Source organism: Mus pahari, chromosome 20 (genome assembly GCF_900095145.1).
Source record: "Mus pahari chromosome 20, PAHARI_EIJ_v1.1, whole genome shotgun sequence".
NCBI lineage: Eukaryota > Metazoa > Chordata > Mammalia > Rodentia > Muridae > Mus > Mus pahari.
Window position 1 is genome coordinate 21,372,136 of NC_034609.1, and position 6,426 is coordinate 21,378,561.

Below are 6,426 nucleotides of genomic sequence, written 5' to 3' on the forward strand. Positions count from 1 at the left end.
GCACTCTCTCTCTCTCTCTCTCTCTCTCTCTCTCTCTCTCTCTCTCTCTCTCTCATGCACACACACACACACACACACACACACACTCTCTCTCTATCTCTATCTCTCCCTTCCCCTATTGCATTGTGACCCCTCATTCCTCTATCCCCCTTACTCCCTTTATTCACGTTATGTAGTTACCTTAAGCTTTTCTTAAAAATAGAATGAATGCTCAAAAAACCAAACAGATAAAAGAATAGATAAAAATCTAAACATAAATCTAATATAATAAGATTACATAAAAATTATAATTGACCACTTGAGACAAAAATCTATACTATTAGCTATTAATAAATTGTATATAAGTGATAAAGAGTATCCACTACTCAGTGTTAAGATGGCCACAGTCAAAACCATGATATAAGTAGATACAGATGAGGATATAAGCAAGAGAAATGTAGAAGACAGTCTCAAAAAAATTAAACATACTTTGTGTGATTAAGACCTTACAGACCTTGGTAGCATTTATCCAAACAAATTGAAATTATGTCCCCAGAAATATATGCATGAGAGTGTTTACAGAAGCATCATTTGTAACTGCCAAACATGGAAGCAAGCTACATGTTCTACAGTACATGATATACACATTTGAACATTCAAACGGTGGGATATTATTCACTCTACCAATGAGAAATGATTCATCCAGAAAGAGTTAGTAGAGAACATTAAGTGCTTACAGCAAAGTAAAAAAAAAAAAAAAACGTAAAAATTCATCAACCCTGATCACTGATTTGTTCCTTCTGGCTTGGTCAGCTTGCTTTCTTCTCTTCTATAGCCTAGGGTCTCCTGCCCAGGAGTACAGCATTCATAGTGGGCTGTGCCCTCCTACATTAACCACGCTGGTTAAAACACCCTAAAGACATGTCCACAGAGCTATTTAATAGGGGCAATCCTCCATGAGGTTCCTTCTTCCTAGATGACCTTAGTTTGTGTCAAGTTAAACAACAAAAAAAGAAAAATTATATATGTTAACTTGATTAAAATGTATATAACATACAACTCCAGGAGGGATCAGTGAAGTAAACCATAGACATTAGGTGATAAGAATCTACCAGTCAGAGTAGGTTTACTGTAAACCATTTCCAAGCAGACCATTCTGCAAATAAATAAATAAAAATGAATGAATGGATGGATGAATGAATGAATGAATGAATGAATGAATGAATGAATGAAACAGAATATAGAGTCCTGAACCCAATTTTGAGAAGTAACTTTACAAGTTTTGGTCTGTGGATAAAGAATTAAAAGGGGATGCTTTTGAGAAAGGCAAGAAGAGTTTTGTTCAGAAGCATGCCAGTTGCTCCACTGTGGGAAAGGGAAGCAAACATAAAACTGGACCAAATCTCCACAGTCTATTTGGGTGAGTGACAGGTCAGGCTGCTGGAGTCACCTACACAGATGCCAACAAGAGCAAAGGCATCACCTGGGGAGAGGATCTACTGAGATTTTTTGCTGAATCCCAAAACAAATGTCCCTGGGGCTAAAATGATCTTTGCTGAGATAAAAAAATAGGAAAAAAAGCAGACCTCATAGCTTATCTTTAAAAGACTACTACTACTACTACTACTACTACTACTACTACTAATAATAATAATAATAATAATAATAATAATAATAGTAATAGTAATACCTGCTGCCTTATTATAAATCAAAAGTTTCTTGGATTTTTAAAAATATGTTTTTCATTGAAATAGAATTATAATACTGTCCCCCACTTCCAGCCACCTTCCCGTAAAGGTCTCAAATGTCCCTCCCAAACTCAAGAAAATAACCATTTTCCCATTTGATTCATATTGTTACATACACACATACTTTTGTGATATATATATATATATATATATATATATATATATATATATGCTTTCATTTTTGTTATTTGTGTGTATATGGTTTCAGGCAGACCAGTCTGCATTCAAACAACCAATAATGGGGCTCATCCCTACAAGAGGTTAATTCTTCTCCTAGTAGTTATTAGTTTTTATAATTCAATATCTAGTAATGGGATCCAGGAAAATGCACACTCATCCACATTAGCATGTATATTTATATTGTGCATGTAGCCATTTCTAGGAAAAACCATTTAATGCACACTACCTTAGATTTGGTTCTTACAACACTTCTGTCCCTTATAGGCAATGTTCCCTGAGCCATAGATGCAGGAGCTGTTATATTGATGTATCTGTTAGAGCTTAGCTCCTCCCAATGTGTTGATCTCTACATTGTGTCCAGTTATGGTTCCTTGTGATGGTTTCTATCTGATATAATGAGAAGCTTTTTTGGCATGGGATTATAGCCACACTTATCCAGGAACATTGTGTCTCACATGCCAAGAGAATTCACAGATTGTGGCTTTTGAGTTTTTCACAGATCATGAACGGCAGCCAGAATATTTTGGGTGGTCCTGATTGAAGTAAAGTTGGCATGCAATAGAAATATTAAAATGAATATATTAAGAAAACTGAGTGAAATGATTGGGTAAAGACAGTAAAACAGCACTAATTCTGCAATGGTTTCTCATTGTCACCTTATCTATAAAAAGTAAAGCAAGAAGAAGAATCCAGTAACAACCAGGATGTATATGTCAGCATAAAAGTTTCCTTGTGTGGTATTTTTGTTATAATTTTCTTATAATATTCATATAACATCTCATGCATATTATGTATTGATAAAATGTCTCATTTTCAGCCTACACTTTATTGTTAAAGGTGTCTTGCAATATGCTATGCTTTAAAAATACTTTCTGCAAAGGAGTTGTGGTTGCCTATAGTCAGTGAGCCTATGATAAAGATGAGATTTGAACTCATGAAAAACATATGAAATGCAACTCACATCCAGATGACACATATATAATAAAACTTCAGTAAGGAATGCTAAATAAATTCTGCTCATTCCCACTCACTGATGCCTGTAGATGAAACAGATCTGAATACCTAAGTTTACTGAGTACATGCATATGCTTTTGTAAAAGTTTAGCATTTTCAAACTTTGTAAGTGTTAACATTAATTAAACATATACTTTGAAGGAAAAGGACTTCCCTTAGATGGCATATGCTGTAGTTCAGCTATTTTTGAGTATTGTACAGAAGTTTTACAATGACTACTTTCTGGAATGTCATATTGTTTCCCAAATTGCTGGTCTGATGCCAACTGGTGTGACTTGCTGCTGTTTGTTTCCTACGCCTAGGGAAAATGTCAGGTTCTTTCTAAATTAAGCAATTCAATTATGCAACTGCCTCCTTCAACCCCATATCAGTTTTCTGTGCTACTATATTAAATGTCATAGGAAAACGAGAGGAGTCACTTCGTTCTAAAGTATCAGCTAATCTTTGCAATGTTATGTACCAAGTCACTTGACCTTTCAGAGAATTGTATGCATACTCGTATACACACATATGCACATACACCTACATAGACACGTACACACTGTTCCATGAATACATTGTGTATCAGAATTTAGGACAAATCTCCATATTCACCACCAAATTATAAAATGGAGACATTAAATCATAACATTAAATTCCTACCATGAGCCTCTCACAAGTATATTGGGTAATTGAGGAAAGTGGACTTTTCTTTCAAAAGGAATTCTCCAATACTCCTGTGTATGATGTAGGGAAGTACAAGAAATGTGGCAGAACACATGATTACTAATCTTAATGTCACAACCCTTGGGACAGAAGGAAAATGACACAAGAAGAAATCAGAAGGGGACAGTCTTATAAGGTCTTGCTAGTCAAAATACACTTCTACAGAATAATGAAACTGACTTTATCTGGAAGGCAAATGCAACAGAAAAGAACCCTTGAGCCCAAGTCTAGACTTGCAGAATTAATACTACACTGTCTCAAGCTTTCCAGGTAAAACTGCACTGGATGTTTGACCAAGAGTGAAGCAAACATTACCCTCTTGAAGTTATTAAATATAAACCAAAAATTACATCAAAATTCAGATGATTATATAAAGAGGAAGACCAGGGTGTGGATACTTCAGACCTGCATTGAGGGGGAAACAGGATGATCTTGGGAGGTGGAGGGAGGGGAGACCTCGAAGGGAGAGAGAAGGGAGAGGAAATAAGGGGACAGTATCAGGTAATGGAGGGGACAGGAGAGAGATCCAGAGGGTCAGGGAATCGAATAAAAATATGTAGCAGTAGGAGATGAGGAACTTGGGGTAGCCACTGGAAGGTACCAGATGCCAGGGAAGCAAGAGGCTCCCAGGACCCAACTGGGTTGACTTTAGCAGAAATGAGCAGCCAAGGGGAGAAAGAATCTGTAGAGACCATCTCCAGTAAATAGGCACAGCCCCTATTGGAGGGATGGGACTACCCACCCATCTCAAAGTTTTTAACCCAGAAATGTTCCTGTCCATAGGAAAGGAAGTGGCAAAAAATAGAGCAGAGAATGAAGGAAGGCCATCCAGGAACCGCCCCACCTGGGGATCCATCCTGTATGCAGACACCAAAATCCTGACATTGTTGCTGTTGGCAAGAGGCGCTTGCTGACAGGAACCCAGTGTTCCTTGGGAGGTTCTGCCAGCAACTGACCAATGCCGATGTGGATGCTTGGAGCCAACCATTTGACTGATCTGGGGAACTCCTCTGGGGAAGCTGGTAGAAGGGCTGGGAGAGAGGAGGGAGACTGCAACCCCATTAGAAGAATAATGTCAGCTGGCCAGACCACCTAGTGCTTCCAGGGACTATATGACCAACCAAGTAGTGTACAGGGAGGGATCCATGGTTCCAAATACATGTGTAGCCAAAGATGGCTTTGTCTGACATCAGTGGGAGGGGAGGGCCTTGGTCCTGTCAAGGTTTGATGCCGCCGGGTAGGAGGATGCAGGAGCAGTGGTGTGGGAGAGGGTTGGTGGGTGGGGGAGCACCCTCATAGAGGTAAAGGGGAGGACAGAGAGGGAAGATATGGGATGGGGGGGTTGTGGAGAGGTAACCTGGAACTGGGATATCATTTGAGATGTAAATGAATGGAATGATTAATAAAAGAGAAAGAAAGAAAGAAAGAAAGAAAGAAAGAAAGAAAGAAAGAAAGAAAGAAAGAAAGAAAGAAAGAAAGAAAGAAAGAAAGAAAATCAATACACTTGCTCTTATTACCCCATGGAATGTACCTAGGTCATGGAGCCAAGCTTGATAGAAAATTAATTACCTGAATACGTAATTTGTATAATATAGTTCCTCAGCATTGGAAATGCGACCAACAATAACCACAGGACAGACATCACACCTCCTGTTTCTCTTCCAGGGAGCATATTGTTGGGGGGGGTAAGTAAGGGAATAAAATAACTGTTAATACATGACATGATTGAGATTCTCACACAGATTCCCCAACTCAACTTCAGGCTTAAAATCAAATTTTTAACTTTTTCCTCTTATTTATTTATCTATTTTTTATTTTTCAAAATTATTTCTTTCTGTTTTTTCTACTAATAATATAATTCTGTAATATCTTCCATTTCTTTCTACCCTCTGAACCCATATAATCCTGCTACCTCTTTCAAATGCACGGCTTTTTTCATTATTATTACATGTATACATGTAATGTATACATATATAGGCCTACATATAATGATCTCAGTCTGCATAATATTCCTTCTATATATGTTTTCAGAGATGACCATTTGGTACTGGAGGTCTAATTCAGTGTGTTCTTTCCTGGGGCAGATGATATCTTCCGTTCTTAGCATTCCTAGTTGCCTTTAGCTCTTTGTGTAGGGTTGAGCCCTTCAGTTCTCTCATCTTTACATGGGAGTCCTTCATTAACATGCATTTTCAGATACCTAGACCATTCCATTAGTGCTGAGAGCTACTAAGTTACATTAGAACTCCACATGCCCTCATGTTGCAATAAGTAGATAGATAGATACCTTTAATCTTTCAATCATTTCTTTTGCTTTTTAGATCCTTCCTAGTTTTATATACCCAACACTTCTAATTTTTGCTTTCTGCTGCTTACAAAAATCAAGAAGTACTTAGAGAAATTTTGAATTTCATGTCCTAAATTTTTCTGGCAATTTCATAGTTTCAGGTATTGCATGTGTATCTTTGTTCAATATTGATTTTACTTTGGATCCAGAAAAAAAAAGAGTCATCTAAATTTATTCTTCTGAATTTGAATATCAATATTTTAAAGTATCACTTTTTGAAACGATTGTTCATTCTCCAACACATTTCCTTGGTGATTCTTTTCTTGGGCATCAGTTTTCTATATACACATGGATTAATTTCAGGTTTATCTATCATGATCTTTCTCTACGTGTATCTCTTTCTGTGTTTCTGTTGGTCTGTCTCTGTCTCTGTCTCTCCCTTTGTCTCTCTCTCTCTCTCTCTCTCTCTCTCTCTCTCTCTCTCTCTCTCTCTCTCTCTCTCTCTCTCTCTCT

The 6,426-nt window shown here is 37.4% G+C and overlaps 1 pseudogene; it reads left to right on the forward strand.

Annotated features, from left to right (window-relative positions):
- The window catches only part of LOC110337809, a 59,161-nt pseudogene extending 57,554 nt beyond the window's left edge, over positions 1-1,607 (forward strand).
- Positions 1,608-6,426: the final 4,819 nt, after the last annotated feature.